The sequence below is a fragment of the Microtus oregoni genome, unplaced genomic scaffold (assembly GCF_018167655.1).
Source record: "Microtus oregoni isolate MIOR12 unplaced genomic scaffold, Mior012 000016F_ref0000370, whole genome shotgun sequence".
NCBI lineage: Eukaryota > Metazoa > Chordata > Mammalia > Rodentia > Cricetidae > Microtus > Microtus oregoni.
The window spans coordinates 37,523,366-37,540,300 of record NW_024543075.1 but is presented as its reverse complement, the minus strand read 5'-3'; the positions used below and the strand labels follow the sequence as shown (position 1 = coordinate 37,540,300).

At 46.0% G+C, this 16,935-nt stretch overlaps 1 protein-coding gene across 3 annotated transcripts in view; it reads left to right on the top strand.

Annotated features, from left to right (window-relative positions):
• The first annotated feature begins 1,657 nt into the window (after positions 1 to 1,657).
• The window catches only part of Ppfibp2 (PPFIA binding protein 2), a 151,095-nt gene continuing 135,817 nt past the window's right edge, over positions 1,658 to 16,935 (top strand). For all 3 annotated transcript variants that reach the window (XM_041666885.1, XM_041666884.1, XM_041666883.1), the window contains exon 1: positions 1,658 to 1,732. The gene's annotated coding sequence lies outside the window, so the exon portion shown is untranslated. The remainder of the gene's footprint in view (positions 1,733 to 16,935) is intronic.

Here is a 16,935-nt window from a genome sequence, read left to right as displayed (position 1 = left end):
CATGCTGTCTGGCTTCTATCTGGGAAGTGCTTGGAATTGACAGCTCTGCAGGATATACCTATCCCAAACTGCTCACCCTGGCACATAGAATCCCCACAGGGAGGATATTTCTTTTAGGTGAAGAAATGTTCTCCAGGAAGGACCTATTCATTGCTACTTTCCCTAACAGCATGCAGGCGCTGGAACACCTGTTTCGGTATCTTTCACACATGTGCTTTTCAGCTCTAGGCTGGCTGGATTGAAATGAGGATTGATGATGTCTCCATGAGCCACATCACGGGTTAGTACATTGTAGCACATGCGAATCAGCTGGGGAGCTTTAAGAACCCTATACTTGCCAATGCCATTAAACCAGACCCTCTAGAGCTGGGAGGAAAGCATCTGTCTTTTTAAAGCTCCTTCCCCAACTGCATCTAAGTTTGAGAAAGCCAATTTCATGCAACATTTTGCAAAAATAATTGCATACTTTTGAGAAAATATGAGCAGTTTCTGGGGGCTTGGGCAACAAACCGGGCCTCCTTAGGCTGCACGTGGGATTTGGAACTGCCCACTAAGGCACTTGAACTCATGTGAACTGCGCAGGCAGGCTCTGTCTCCAAAGGCCTCTCAGCTATTTTAAGGAAGTGAAAGAACCAAAGGGTATCTATCCTGCTGTGACACATGTCTCAGGGGCCCCAGCTTTTCGACGCTGGCTTTGCCTTTGCTCTGCTGCTGGCTTGGTCCCTGCACTGCTCATACACCTGTTTGCCAGAGTGCTTATATTTTGTTCACATGTGCAATCCTCTGGCCACACCAGTAATTTTAGACGACCAGTGTTGGGGAAAAAAAAGTCATGTCCTGTAGAATCTGTCAACACTCGGATGTAAGCAAATGGATTCAGCTTAGGAGCAACTCCTGCCAGAGTCCCTGGTGTCCTTGCCCTCTGAGGACCTAGAGATTTTAAGCTGCTAAACTGAGCAGCAGGCCCCTGGAGGCCCCAGTAGGGCAATCACAGGCCTGCACACCGGAGGTAGGTGTTGGGACTCAGTCTCCAGGGCACAGTCTTTGGGATTTGAAAATTCCAGCCCCCATGGGCAGACACCACCATAGTTTTCTTTGGCTTTCTGGCACCTGACCTTGCTGGACACAGGAAGTGTTATTCACGAGACAGGACATCAGAGCTTTTCGTAGGTTGTCAGCCACTAGAGGTCATGAGAGGTTGCGTGTGTGTGTGTGTGTGTGTGTCTGTGTGTCTGTGTGCGTGCGCGCGCGTGTGCAGGCGTCCTGGAATCAGTGCTGAGACCTAAGTTGGTGGGGTAGGAGGGAAGTGCCTAGGGGAGAGTCCGAGGTGCAACCAGTGGGTTGAACCCAGGAGAGGCGTGGTCTCATGGGAGGGGTGGAGCTTGAGACTCGCACGCGGAGCGCTGCCTGGGGAGGGCGGGGCTGACGAGCAAGTGGAACTGGAACTGTGGCTCTTGGGTCCCAGCGGGCCACAGCCGGAGAGGGAGGCGGGGTGACAGAGGGGCGGTCCTAGGGGAAGGCTCCAAACAGCCAGAGAGCCTCACTCCCGGACGAGCCGTCACGTGGGCGCCGGACCGGGTCGGTGCTGGCAGGTCGGCTGGTTGGTTGGCAGTTGATCCTTGGGCCAGTGGCCTGTCGCTGAATTCTCTGCTCTTATGTTGGAAGGTGAGAGGGACACGAGAGCGACAGCACACCTGAGCCTCCGGGAGAGAAGCAGCGCTCAGGCATCCAGGTCAGTGGACTCTCCTGGCTCCGGCTCACCGCTATCCCGGCAACTGAGCGCGCCCAGATCCAAGAGACACATGGGTAGTTTGGAGGTTCGCGGGCCTTTAACCTCCGAACGTTTTCAAGACCTGGGGACCCACTTATTTGGCTGGGAGATTGAGAGAAGAGTGTAACTCCGGTGGATTTGCTTGCGTTCCCCACCCCACCCTGCTCCGAATGTGCCACCAGCCCCGCGCTTCTACAGGTGCTGGTGTGGTCCCGGGATACTGGGGTGTTCTGATATCTCATAGTTCCGGGCAATTGTGTCTCAGCTTGGTGCCCCATGAGAGCAGCAGTGGCGTCAGCTGGAGAGCCCAGGGTGGTGAGGAAGTTGAGGGCGGTTCACTCAGGTTACTCTCCCTGTTCTATAGAGTTTTGGTCCTCAGCGCTTTGGCCAGGAGCAGTTCTGTACACCAATTACTAAGTGCAACAGGCGTCCCAAATACTCAAGGCATGGAGTCGCTGTAGAACGGGGTTGGGATGTCAGGGATACTTTTATTTTAAAAACTGGCTTCTCCCTCCTTCCATCCTGACTCCAGACCCATAGTTTTCCCTCCAATGAAAATAGGGTTTTTTGTTTAAAAACAAGCGCTTGCAAGGTTCTGGTCAAATATTCATTCAACTCTTCCTTTTAGGCCATTGAGATACTTATATGCATCAGTCTTCCTCTTCCATATTTTGGTCTTAATCCTATCAGTCTTCATCTTTCGGTCCTGAACTGATTATACAACAGATTGTTGTGTTTATAAGATTACCGTGTATTTTGTGACATTAAATACTCAACTACAGGAAGAAAGTCAACCACAGACCTAATTAACCTACAGTCTTGGATTACTGTTGGTATATCAAAAATGTTATCTGATTAGGAATTATTTCTTCACCTTGGGAGAATCAGCCCGTTCATATTCTATTTACATTCATATTTAAATGACTTTAAAGTGGAATATTGTTAAGGCTTTTGCTATTATTTTCACTTGGGATTTTATTTAATGCTAGTGGTGATGGAGACTGGTGAATTAATTTAGGACCAGGTGAATGCCAGCTCAGCGAGAGCTCTCTACCACTGAGCAACAACTCCAGCCTTCACATAATATTACTTTGAGATTTGGTTATGGGCCAAATTGGTTAGTTTATTGCTACTAGTTGAGACAGGCTCAATGCTACCGTGAGTTGATGTAACTAAGGTACATAAGGTAGCTGTACTGTTTCTGTTATTGTTTTTGGTTTTTTTGAGACAGGGTTTCTCTGTGTAGCTTTGCAGCCTGTCCTGGAACTAGTTCTTGTAGACCAGGCTGGCCTTGAACTCACAGAGGTCCCCCTACCTTCTCCAGAGTGCTGGGATTAAAGGTGTGTGCCACCCCACACCCAGCTTAGATGATTTTAAGAGTAAGTCGATAATGTAAGTGGTACATGTCAGAGTGGCAGGAGAAGATGGGAACAAACTTGTAGAAATTTTAGTTTTTCCTTTTTTCATCAGAATAAGGAAAATCTGGGATAGTTTTAAGAAGGATCAATCTATGTGAGTTATGACACAGGAAGACATTAGGTGTGGCTCCAAAAAGTGGCTACTGGTCCTTCTTGGTTCCTGGTCTGAGTGGCCGATAAAACAAAACAACACACAAAATGAATGGTCCCAGCTGGCACCTGAGGCAGGTGCGAGGCCTTGGGCATCAATGCTTGGGTAAGCAGATACTGACTTGTGGTCAGCTGAGCTTATCAAAGTTAGGAACCTTGAACCTTGACCTTCCCAACTCCCAGACTGACAGCATTGCAGTAAACGTTTGTGGAGTGAGTGGTCAAAAGGTACTGTCGATCAGCACTCTTCAAACACAAGCCTGACAGTCACCTGATGCTCTTCAGATGTGAGTCAGGGCTAGATCCTGACATTCAGTGATTTGAACCTGAAACTCTCCTGTTTGTAGCAAGAATTCAAAGTAGTGATCTACAAACCTGTGCACCTCTGAAGGCCTTGTGGACATGCCTGGGGGAGTTTTCCCAACTATTCAGGTTAAGTAGGTCCTAGGCAGGTAACAGTCAGGTGGGATAGGCTACTGGACTTGGCCGTGCTTGGAGGACCACAGTTGGGAGACCAGTTCGGAGACTAGCAGGCCTGTAGAGGTGAATGTGAGGAGAGTAAAGTGTGAGCAGACAGGATGAGTCTTTAGGACCAGGGCCAAGGAGGAAGAGGTGTCAGCCCCATATGTCTCAATCATACTGATTTGGCAGAATGAGACTCTAGGAAAAGGAACCATTTTTGGAGAATTCTACTTAAATTTTGGATGCAAGGAGAGGTGTGCTGGTTAGACGATAATGGTCGGCAGCTAATTTGTATTTGTCCATAAGGCCTTCTTTCCCTCCTGAAATACAGATCTGTTCACGATTCATTCCCGTTTCAAATCCCCTCATCGAGCTCTGACTGAAAATATGAGAAGGAAGAATGACTGCAAGCACCAGTGACACTTTTAAACATTAAAGCTCCACATTTTATGCCTCCGTGGGAGATATGACGGTCACCCCTTAATGTTCACAAAACTAAAACTAAAACTCTGGGCTTGGGTTTTCCTGAGTCACTGTTTTTCTTGTTTCCTTTTTCCTCGGAGAAGTTCCAGTTCCTTTGCCCTTTGCTATCCTAGTATCTTGTTTTGTTTTGCTTGAAGGCACCTGTGTGTTTATTTTTGGCATCCAGAGGAGGTGAGCTCTGTCCCTTTATAAAATCTTAAAGGGCAGTCTGATGTTAGTGGCTCGCTCCAGGGACTGTTATTATCTCCGATACTTGGGATAAAAAGCCCTAGAGGAAATGGGTACCCTAAAGCAACCTGCTGAGCTATCCGCTGGCTGAGATCTCCAGAAGGCCTCAGACTTCAGAGGCATTCAGACTCTGCAGCAAATTGAAAATATCTCTGGACCTTAACGTCATTGGTTTGGTGCTCCTTGGTAATTCTTGCTTTCATTTCCTCTCTCGTGTTCCTGTGCACATTTATGCACGCGAGAGCTGAGCATTCATTGTGCACAATGTCTTTTATTAACCTCCATTTTATATAGTCACCTTGTACTTACCTGTACATGTCTGTAACACATCTGTAGATATAGGTAGTATAAGATTGTCTTTCTGATAAGATAAACTATAATGTTCTTGTGAACTTTCAGGCTAATTTTTTTTCTAAATCTCTCTACACTGTTGTCCCAAACTGAGGAGCTAGACTGTCTCCTTTTTGCCTCTCTGTTTGAGGAGACTATGCTTCTTAGATTATAATCTTTGGACAATGATTTTTGCACGGTTGTGAGTCTGAAATACAAATCTGATCATGATCCTTTTCTTCTTAAAATTTCCTGGTGGATCCCTTAATGGAAGATCTAAGAAGAGTAAATCTAAAAAAAATAGATGCAGTGTCCAAACACTGACTAAGCCCTGTAGATTGTATAGCCCTATGCGAGATATGACAGTTGCCTCTTCCTGGAGGTACCAGTTGTCTGTGCTCTGCAGGTGGTGAGAACCCCAGAAACCCCCTCACTCTTTTCACTAATATCATATGTGAATTACAATAGAAACTGCTCTGTGCAATGTTCCTTCCATCTCTCTGTCCATCCTCTGAACACAGCTACAGCAACTTTTGTATGAGACACAATACTGAACCGTTATCAGAAAGTGTTATTAGCAAGTGTTTCCCCTGTTTTTGGGTCCCGTTGGCTGGCAGGTTTAGCTTCTGTAAAGAGGGAAAGGAGCAGGTAGTTTTGTGAGAGGTCAGGGGAGAAATGGGAACAAGTTCAAAGACAGGAAGGGCAGGCTCAAGGAAGAATGGCTCAGTGGCTAGAATCATGGGGTGTGGTAGGGTGTTGTATGACTCTCCTGGGGAGACACGAACAGTTGTCTTTTCCACCCAGATGCTGATGACACATGAAAGAAAGGATTCCACCCAAGCCTAGCTTGGTGAACCAATGGATTATTTGAGGGGTTACTGATACGAGTGTGGGTGACTTAGGGCAGCTACATCCTTTAGTGTGGGTGAGCATGCAGGAAGGCTGCACCCCTGGAGCTCCTTGCTCAACTTGCAGGCTGCACAACTAGATAGTCTCTTCTTCAGCAATTATTTAATGCTTTTATACCTGAGGGCGGGGCTTATGTGTCCTGTAACTTTCCCAACCGAGAGACTCCCAAGTTCCCCCTAGGTAAGTTTCACCAGCTTCCTGTTCCCTCTAGGGGGGAAGTGTTTCCCTTCAGTGGAAATGGCTCTACATCCTGGGAACATCTGGAGAGGATAGGCTGGAGCTCAGGAAGGGAAAAGATGGTGGAAGGTCCTGAAGGTTGGAGCTAAAGAGTTTAATTTGGCCTGTATGATCATACACACATACACACACACACCTTTCAGGTATTTGGCAGCATGGTAAAACTCATCCAAAACAAAATTTCTCTTGTACTGATGATATTGAAAGCTCTGAGTAATATGGAAAAGGCTCTCTGCAAGTGTGTCTTCAGGATTCTGGGCTGTGAAGAGTAGACTTGTGGGACTACTTACAAGGACATGTTATTGGAGTAACCCATAGGAAGATATTGGGTTCTGAATCAAGGCAATGATCATAGCAATGGAGAAGTGAATTTGCCAAGAAATGACTATATTTATGGGAGACAAAAGAGTCATATTGGATACTGACTGTGGATGAGGTGACTGTGAAAAGGTATGGAACCATGGAAGACTTTCTGATTTAGAAGAGGGAAGGAAAAGAAGGTATTGATACATTTTAAAATCAGAAGAGCCTTGGGTAGCTTCTTGCTTACCCTTTATAATTTTACTCAAGAGAATGATAAAGCACAAAGCTGTCTACCCAAAGTCGCCCATTCTTAGTTGCAGACCCAGGTTTCCTAACCTCCTGGCCGCTATCATATCATCAGGAGTCAGTTTTTGGTTTTGAGGCCTTTCTATAGGAGGGGCTGCTTGGGTAGAGAAGTGCTTTTTATGGCATAAGAAGAACTCTATTCTGTATATGTTGCTATGTGCATATTCAGGTTTTTCTGGGGATGTAACCATTAATCAATTTACCAGTTTACTGGAAATGTATATTCAAAGGACGTAACTCTCTCTTCTCTCCCAGACAAACTTTGGGGACACATTCAACATTCCATAAGATGTTGCTACTGTAGTGAATAGATGAGAAAAGGAAGGGGAGGGTGCTGAGATTGATAGCTAGCTGGGGACAGCAAACCAGTCATAAGGGCTTCCTGTCCTCAGTCTGGTGATTGTGTGGTGGATGGGAAGTCTCTCTGAGAGACTCAGTGGCTCTGAGGTCAGAATTTTTTCCTCCTAGTCCATTCTTTCTAGACTTCACTGACCAGCCAGGCTTCCCAGCTGCTGGCCTCCCAAGATGGACATTCTTGCTTTTGTCATGAACCTCAAGGAAGAAGTCACTTCTATCTGCTAAGGAAGAGAGGTAGGTAGGTTAATGTATTTGGCACAGTTGGAATTATCACTTGGCAAATCCATAGCAGGCAAATCCAAACAGTCATTCTGCTGTGCTGGGATTTACTTTGAAAGTGAACTTATCTAGCCATCCTGGCTTTTCCTTGTCTGTTTTTACCTCTTCTTGTTTTGAGGCTGAGTTAGTATCTTTGTCCCTCCTAATGAGACTTAAATATGTGCTTGAGCCTGCTCACCCGCGGTAAGGTGGCACAGATAGTCCTGGACAGCAGACTTGGGTTGCCCAAGGCTTAGGAATGACTTCTGCAGACGTAAGCCAGAGTAGAACCCATTAGCAAAGATTAGTTACTCCTGGTGACTTTGGAATGCTTGGCCTCTCCCCTGTTGTGGAATTCCCAGGGGGCTCCTCTTTGAATGTAGTCTGTTCCCAGAGATAAAGATTCTAGAGGGAAGGTGGTTATCTAAATCCTGGGATTTCTTTGCCCTCAGGGGAATACTCAGAGCCCTGCTGACTGCCTGAGGGTATTTAGCAAGACTAGTCAAAAAGCCTCCCTCCCCCTCCAGGGCTGAAGAGGTAATTTCACAGTGCCCTACAGACTGTGCCATTCAAATGCAGCTGGGCATCTCAGGCTGGGCAAGGACCTCTTTGAGCTGGAGGGCTACTCCCGTGACTGCATAAGGTGTCTCAGGAAGTCATTGCCTTCTCCGTCCCCTTCAGTATTTTCTTTTTGTTTTAAATTATGTTTATTCATGTAGGTATGTACATGTGAGTGTAAGTACCCTTAGAGGCCTTAGATGTCAGGTTCCCTTGGAGCTAGAATGAGTGCTGGTTTTGAGTGTACCAACATGGGTTCTGGGAATCGAATTCAGGTTCTGGGCAAGAGTAGTGTGTGCTCTTGACTGCTGAGTCACCTCTTCTGCCTCCAAGAGGCCTTTTTTTTTTTTTTAAATCATGATTCTGACATTTCTGACACTAATTAATTAATTTTACATCCCAACCAGTTTTTCTCCCTCTTCTCCTCCCACTCCTTCCCCCAACCTCTGTTTACCCCCACCAATCCACTTCTTCTCCATTTCTGTTCAGGAAAGGGCAGGCCTCCCATGAATATCAACAAAACATGGCATATCAAGTTGCAGTAAGAGTAAGCTCCTTTTCTTGTATAAAGGCTGGGCAAGGTGACCCAGTATGAGGAATAGGGTCCCAAAAGCCAGCAAAAGAGTCAGAGAAAGTCCCTGCTCCCGCTGTTAGGAGTCCAACAAGAAGACCAAGCTACACAACTGTCCCAAATATATAGAGGGCTTACATAGCCCCATGCAGGCTCCCTGGCTGTCGATTCAGACTCTGTGAGATCCTATGAACCCAGGTTAGTTGATTCTGTGGGTTTTCTTTTGATGGTCTTGTCCCCTCTGGTTCCTACGATCTTTCCTCCCTTTCTTCAGCAGGACTCCCCCATCTCAGCATAATGTCTGGCTTAGGGTCTTGTTTCTGTTTCCATCAGTTGCTGGATGAAGCTTTTCTGATGACAGTGGGCTAGGCACCAATATGGCAGAATATTGTTAGGCATAATTACATTGACATTTTTTTTTCTTCAGGTGTATTTGGTTCTATCCCAGGTCTCTGGGACATCCAGCTTGTGGGTTCTGGTACCCCAGAGAGTGTCATGCTGGGCTTACTCTTGTGGTATGGGTCTTAGGCTAGACTAGTTTGGTTGGTCACTCCCTCGATCTCTAGGCCACCCTTACCTCCCAGCATATTTTATAGGCAGGACAGACCTAGGTTGAAGATTATGTGGCTGGGTTGGAGTCTCAATCACTCCACTGGAAATCTTGCCTGGTCACAGGAGATAGCCAGTTCAGGTTGTATGTTCACTTATTGCTAGGAGCCTTAGCTGGGTCATCCTTGTAGATTCCTGGGAGATTCCCTTTACCTGACCCCGAAATGACCACCCTTTCCAGTCTCTTTCGGTGCTCCCCCACCTCGACCTAATCGCTCATGTTCCCATCCCCACCTGCCCTCAGTCCCCTCACAAAATCTCTTCTGTTTGCCCTTCCCAGGGAGATCTGGGCATCCCCTCTTGAACTCCGCCAACCCCCTTCCCCCCATTATAGTCCCAAGAGGCCTTCTTAACAAACATCTCTAGCTTAGCTTATTTTTGGTAGAAAGACGCTGGGTTGCCTGATAAAAGCAACATAAATGATTGTGTGTCTGTGTGTATGTTTGTGTGTGTGTGTTGTGGAGCAGAGTTGTGTAGGAACCTAGACAGAAAGAAAGGACTGGAAACAGGAAAGAGCCACAACTCAGACCAAGAAGACCTCTGTTTTTTGTCTGTGTATAAAAAACTCCTCTTAGCAGCTTCTTTCTCTAACACCAGACTGAATTCCCCATAAGTCAAAGAGGCTTTTTCATGAATATCTCTCAGTCCTGGGACTGCTTCTGGAGGCAACAGAGGCAGAGCCGTGTATCACAACAAAGACTCTTCCGCTGGAGCTAGAACAATGGAATGGCCTGTTTGATGTGTTTAACCAGGACTTGTCTCATGAAGCAGAGGTAGTAGATTTAGTTTTCTGGGAAACACCCCATGCTGGGGTTCCAACTCAGGACTGTGCATACTACCACCTAGGGCTCCCGTCCCTGGGAAATAGATTTTTTATGGTTCCCGAGTACTAGATTTAATTTTATGTATTGCAACATGAATAATTTGTCTCTCTGTGTGTTCATGTCGGGCCATGTATGTGAGGTGGATGTTGGGGCCAGAGGTCAGCCTTGGGCTTCTTTCCCTAGGAGCCTCCCACTTTGTTTTTCCTGCCAGGCATAGTGGCACACATCCTTAATCCTTTTGGATTTGAGACAAGGTCTCTCCCTGGGTCTCTCTGGCTAGCTTTGGGATTACAAGTACACCACTATGCCCTGCCTGGTGGGACTGCCTCAGACATGCTGGGTGTGTGTGTGTGTGTGTGTGTGTGTGTGTGTGTGTCATCAAACTTTCCCATACCCCAAATTCCATGAGTGATAGGAGCAACAAGGGGGAAGGGAGATAGGGGAGAGTAGATTGGCATGCCTAGAGGAGAGAAATTAAACTGTGATTTAGGGAGGAAATGGCAAATTTGGCTCATTCATCATTTAACCAGAACAAAGGAATACTTCTTGGCTCTGACACCTGACCTTGACTGGTGTCGTGAAAAGGTTTTATTAGGTACGCTCTTCCTGTACCCCGCCAAAACAGCTGGTTCTTCGATGCAACGCTGCTTACCTGGTAACAGCAACAACATCCCGGAGTCTGTCTAGGTTTTTATTGTGCCAGCTCACTGGTGCAGACAATGCCTGGGGCGCAGATTATTGTCCTGCTTCTGCAAGGGAAGAAACTGACTCCTCCTGCTCTCCCCACCCCCTCATTCCATTAAAGCAGGCAGCTGCTTTTCTCCATCACAAGGCTGGGTCTGCCTGATTCTTAAGGACCTTGGCAGTTCTAGGATGCGACTTTAGATCAAACAGTTCTCCATTCAAATCCCCGTGCTACACAGGTTCAGGGCTGCAATTTTGAGCAAGTCTGCTTACCTTTCTGAGCTTTTAAGTTCCTCATTTGTTTATTGGCTTAACAACAGTAGAGGCCACTTCCTTTGTGGTTGTGAGGATTGAATGATATGGTGCAGACATTGCCGGCTAGAGTGTTTGGCATGGTGTAGACAGACAGTAAATGGTATTATCATTATTTTTCCTTTCTCAAGAAGCCTGAGGAAAGCATTTTGTCAGAAGGAGCGGTTTACATCATGAAGTAACCTTGCAGTATCTCTCATTATGCTGAACATTCAAGAGGAAGCAGGAGACGTGACATAGGACAGCCATGGTGCAGGGGAGCAGAAAGTCCAGGAGGCAAGTGCACAGCAGAGTCTGTAGCGAATCAGTTTTAGATGGCTGGTCACCAGCAGGCTGGACAAGGGAAGCACACAGAGCACAGCTCAGTACATTGTGGCTGGGTCAGAGGAAAGTCCTGTCCTTAGGCTCCTGGAATCAGTTTTTCTGTTTCTTCACTATCCATGTGGAAAAGCCTATGTAAATTTGCTTAGCTTGGTTCCATTAATAGAAATGGAGGAGATATTTCCTTGAATTTATTCAGACTTGCCACATCGAGACAAGTCAGAGGAGGGACCCCCAAATGTTGTAAAATTAGTGTTCTTGTCATGCACGACCTGAAAAAGAGACAGGAAGACATAAGGGATGAGACACAAGTGAATGAGGCAGCTACCATGTTCTGCGCTTCTGTTAGGGGGGCTTAGGGGCTCCGGGTAGTGAGGGTAAAGGAAACTAAAGAGGCAGGTATATAGTTTGAAAGTGCTGGTGGTACAGCTTAGTGGGTACAGGGTTGGTGTGGCATACCAGAATACCTAGGTTCAATCCCCAGCCTTGCCTACAATGGGTAGTAGACACACACAAGTCTGTAATTCTAACCTCTTCAGAGATGGAGGCAGGAGGATAAGAATTCCATACTTAGCCACACCTGAACTTGCTCCAGGCCAACCTGGGTTACATTAGACAATGGTATAAATAACAAAATTTCAGGTAAGTCAAGCTTATCTATAGGCCCAGAAGATGTTGACCCAAGGTTTCTGTCCCACCCAGTCCCACAGTTGTTTAGTCCCAAAGAAGCACACAGAGACCTGCATTAATTATAAACTGGTTGGCCTATTAGCTTGAGCTTCTTATTAATTAATTTTTACATCTTAAATTAACCCATAATTCTTGTCTGTTTTAACCATGTTGGTTGGTACCTTTTATCAGCAAGGCATTCTCATTTTATGCTGTGTCTGGGTTACAAATGCAGACTGAGCCTTTCCTCTTCCCAGAATTCTCCTGTTCTTATTGCTCCACCTATACTTTCTGCCTGGCTACTGGCCAATCAGTGTTTTTTTTTTTTTTTTTTAACACTACAAGTGACAAATCTTCACAGGGTACAAGACCATTGTCCCACAGCAGTCCCCACCCCCCTTTTTTCAAGATAAGAACTGTGAATCTAATCTCCCTTGTTTAGCATTCTTCCTGACCATTATCCATAACAACTTGTAACCAACACGCCAAACAAAGACAAACATCCATAATCCATATTTTGGGAATGTGGGCATAGTTTTCTGTACTGTCCGCCTGTACTACAGTCCTGTAGTGCACTGCCTGCATTACAGGACTGGATATGAGTCTCAGGCAAGGCCTGGAGATTGAGACACACAAACACACACACGCACACGCACATGCACATGCACAGAGAGAGAGAGACAGAGACAGAGACATGAGTCATCCTTGAATTCCCCAAGAATGCCCACTTTATTGTGTTCAGGGGCAGCTTATTTTGTGCTCTGGCCATGCCTCAGCTCTCCGGATCTTTCAGCTGCAGCCACCAGAAATCACTCCCCTGCCATCAGGGTCTCTTGCTCAGAGCAGCTGCCAGCACAGGCCATCAGGAACTCCTGAGGGTCTTGTACTCAGAGCAGCTGCAAACACAGGAAACCAAGTTGTTTTGCTCAGAGCAGCTGCAAGCATAACAAGTTGTTTACAAGAAATTCAGGGTCTGGGGGTCTACAGCCCCCAACAGTTTCTAGGCTACTTCCTGCTGATTGAGGACACTAATAATCCTATAGGGACCTAAAGAAAATTTAGAATTATGGTCAAGTCCTGACTGGAATATTCTGTGAGTCTTGATCATCTCAACCAGCAGTCGTGAGGCTGTTCTGGATGTAGAACTTATACATCTGGGCCATCTGCTTCTATGGGAGATTTCTCAGAGGGTCTTCCTTGATCAAACCTTGTTTTTCTTAACCCAGAATGAATCCACAGCCTCTCATTTCTTGTGGAAACAAAAGCAAAACCTCTTCTCCAAAGTAACATATCTTTTGACTTAAATTTTGAAGTCAAGGCATTTTCCAAATATATAATTGGATTAATCTAGCAGCATTTATAATCAAATGTCTTTTAGCAGTTGTTGCTCCTTCAGCCATCCATCAAACAATTAAAAGACAACACAATAACATACAGTATCCCTGAATACTGTAAAGGGGACGTGATGTGGGATTCCCTTTTATTGATTAATGAATAAAGAAACTGTTTGGCCTGTGATAGGGCAGTTAGTTGGGGAAAACTAAACCGAATGCTGGGAGAAAGAGGCGGAATCAGTGAAAAGTCATGTAGCCACCACCAGGGACAGACGCCGAACCCTGCCAGTAAACCATGAGCCTCGTGGTAAACTATAAAATAATAGAAATGGAATCATTCAAGATGTAAAAGCTAGCCTATAAGAAGCTAAAGCTAATAGGCCAAGCAGTGATTTAATTAATACAGTTTCTCTGTGGTTATTTCTAGTCTAAGCAGCTGGGAATGAACAAGCAGCCTCCTACAACAAGAAGCTGTCTTAGAGCTTGCATTAGAATCTCTCTGCAAGGACATTGTCTGAGGGGTATCCGTTAGGAAGCAGTAGGTAAAGTAACAGGAGAGGCAGCATTGTGGTATTAACAGAAATGGTCTCAGGATTTTGAAGGAGTAGGATTGATCTGCTGGGTCTTCTGTAAAACCAGATTTGTATATACTGAGCAGCTGGAGGGTTTGGTGTGAGGGAAGAGAGAATGTAGAGATACTTGGTCAATCAAATGTTGTGAATTAAGGGAACAGGAGGTATACTTGAGAAAACTTGGTAAAATAAATAAGGAAGAAACCTTTCATAACTAAAAATAGAATAAAGAAGCTGGGCCTGATGGTTTGTGTTTTTAATCCTAGCACTCAGGAAGCTGAGGCAAGAGGATCACTTTGAGTTCTGAGCCAGCTTAGGCTACAGAGTGAGTTCTGTACCAGCCTGGGGCTATAGAGAGAGACTTTGTCTCATAAAACAAGAATCTGGGACTGTGGCATAGAATGGGTGGCCGGTGGTGCTATTCAGTTCTAAACTGTGAAGCTAGGCTTATCTTGTCTAGGGTTGGGAATATCTGATAGCTCCTGAGCCAAGACAACTAGGCATGTAGGGTCCAGCAAGGGCAGGAGGCTAGAGAGGGCAGTCATCAAGCCTCACTATCTCAAGTCATAGCTGATGGATTAGGAGAATGGAAAGCCTCTAAGTAAATACCTTGTAGGCTGATACTCTAGCCAGGATCCTTAAGATGTAAGAACCATGTGTATTTTCTGCTTATGCTGCCCTTGGCCTCACCACGACTGGGTTTTGAATGCTCTTTCAGATACGAGGCCCCCTGTGAAGATTGTAAAAACATGACGTCTTAGGATATGGTGAGGCATTAGTCCCCCAGCATCCAAGAGAGTATAATAGGTGTAGAAGGGAAAAGGGACGATGTGACCCAAGACCCTGGACTCTCAGGTAATGGTGGATGTAAAAGGACCTCAGTAACAGCACTGAGAAGTCTGACTTCTCAGTGAGGTTTCAGCCCTAAGAGCAGGCAAGTAAGGGCTGTGGTCACTAGAGTCTTATACAAGTAGGCTGAGGTTTTGGGTGGGGTGTGGTGGATGGCAAGAAGGAGGGTATTGTGGTTAGGCAATGTGGATGCCGGAGGGGCATGTAGCCTGGACTGGAAGGCCTGGAGAGAGCTTGGCTCAGAGTGGGAGCTTATCTACCAGGTCTGGAGAAACTCCTGCCTTTTAAAGAACGAGGTAGAGTGTAATTCCTAAGTCTTCTAGCCACATTGTTTCAGTTGCTAGATGATTTTCAGACCATTTTCTGCAGGCGTAGTGGGAGCTCTAGCTGAGTAGGTTATCCCCTCCTGTGGGATTTAAGAGCTGGAACTTAAGTCTGTAGAGAACAGCCAGTGATTAGGTTGACCAAGGAGTCAGCAAGGTTGAGCACCAGAGATGGACCATTCTCATTTAGTAAGCACGCCCCATGCCTGCGTGCTTACTGAAACCTCACTGGTTGCCCCTCAGACTTGAATTCTGCAGGACTCTGACACTGCATGTGAGTTTCCCAGGGTTTTCTAACTGGTGACAAGCATCACATTTATACCCAGTCGTCCTGACCCTAAATGCATGATGTTTCCACCATTCTCACCATGAACAGATGATTATACTGAATACTTTTTTCCCCCTTAATGATGACAAGGTAGGAAGATGGTCAAATCAGCATGTGCCTGACCATGTTAATCCTTGAAGTACCTTGGTGTGTCTGGATTGTCATGAAACACATTCTAGTCCTAGTTAGCAGACTCAAAAACTGTAACACATTGATGATCTTTTCTTTTTAAGATTTTAATTTATTTATTTGTGTGTGTGTGTAAGTACCTGCATGTGTGTATGTGCACCACATGTGTGATGGTGCCTATTGAGCCCAGAAGAGGGCTACGGATCTCCTGGAACTGGAGTTATAGGGGGGCTATGAGCCACATTTAGGTGCTAGGAGCCAAACCCAGGTCCTATGCAAGACCAACAGGTGTTCTTAACTGCTGAGCTATCTTCCCGCCCCTACACTGATGTTTTTCAAAGGTATCAGAGAAACTATTAGTCCCTCACTACTATAGGTAATTTCAGAACTCTTAGCTAAATTCCTCTATTTCCCCCACTCAAGAAAATATGTTAAAGTAGGACATGATGATCCTGATCATCTCAGGGTGTACAAAACGTACCTTAACTTTAGCTTCTTCATCATTAGTCACATCCCTTGCAACAACTCCATCATTTTAAAACCCTGGGATATTTAACAAGAGTGATGCGCTGGAGTGGGCTGGAAGGCCATAGTGAGAGATGAGAGTCAGGACAATGTGGGCGGTAACCCAGGTGAAGCTGTGGGGGTGGAGGGAGAAGACTGGCTGATACAATGTGGTAAGCATTTGCCCAGAGCTTGCCCAAACAGAGGTTTGGAGTGGGTACTAGGATCCCTGCATGAAAGGGCAACATTGTTCCCATGCGTGGCATGTCAGGCTCTGAACAGGTGGGCGCTGGCGGGAGCTGTCTGTTCAAGTCAAGGATCTTTCTGATTCTGGTTGTTGGAGAGCCATCTGGTCCTTATCATTGAGTGGCTGGGCCCTGGTTCTGATCCTCTATCCAGCTGCTTCCTGCTCTAGTCCTCCAGGCCATGTTTTGCTCTGTCTTCCGCACGCATGAGCCTGTGAAAGCTGCCCATCAGCCCAGAAAGCCTGAGAAGGTCAGCCTCACAGGCTGTAAATCCAGGGACTGTTCAGATCAAGAAGGTTTGGGAGTATTTAGTATATAATGTCTGGAGATCTCATGCTATTTCTTGGGAAGAGAGTCTCTACTTTCCTGTCCTACCTATCAAATTAGGGCACTTACAAAATGTTGAGGGATGCCCTGCTGTCGCAATCCAGCACTCGGGTGTCAGGGTTACTCACATTTAAAAGATAGTTTTAGATAAAATGACAACTGAATGAGGAATGGTGCTAATGAAGAGTCAGAAGGTGTGTGAGAAAAGTGTGCCCTTGCATCATTGTTAGCTTCCATGTCTTCCTAAGTCCTCCTAACTCTTGGACTGATTCCTTTGGTACTGATGTCCCTCTCATAGTCTGACACCCTCTAAGAGCATTTATGGGGCTTCTCTAGGATGCTGGTTCCACTTGGATGTCATCCCTCAAAGTCGTCACTGGACTTGATATGGGCACTCTTGGTACCAGTGCACCAGACAGAGGTCCTGCTGTTTCAAGGCTAAACTAGCTGTGAATGAGATCAGAACACAGCCCTTTACCCACGGAAACCTAAAGGGCTTTAGCTTCCATGATGGGTACCTTCCAGATCTTTTTCTCTGGTTATGACTTCTCTCCCAAGTCAGTC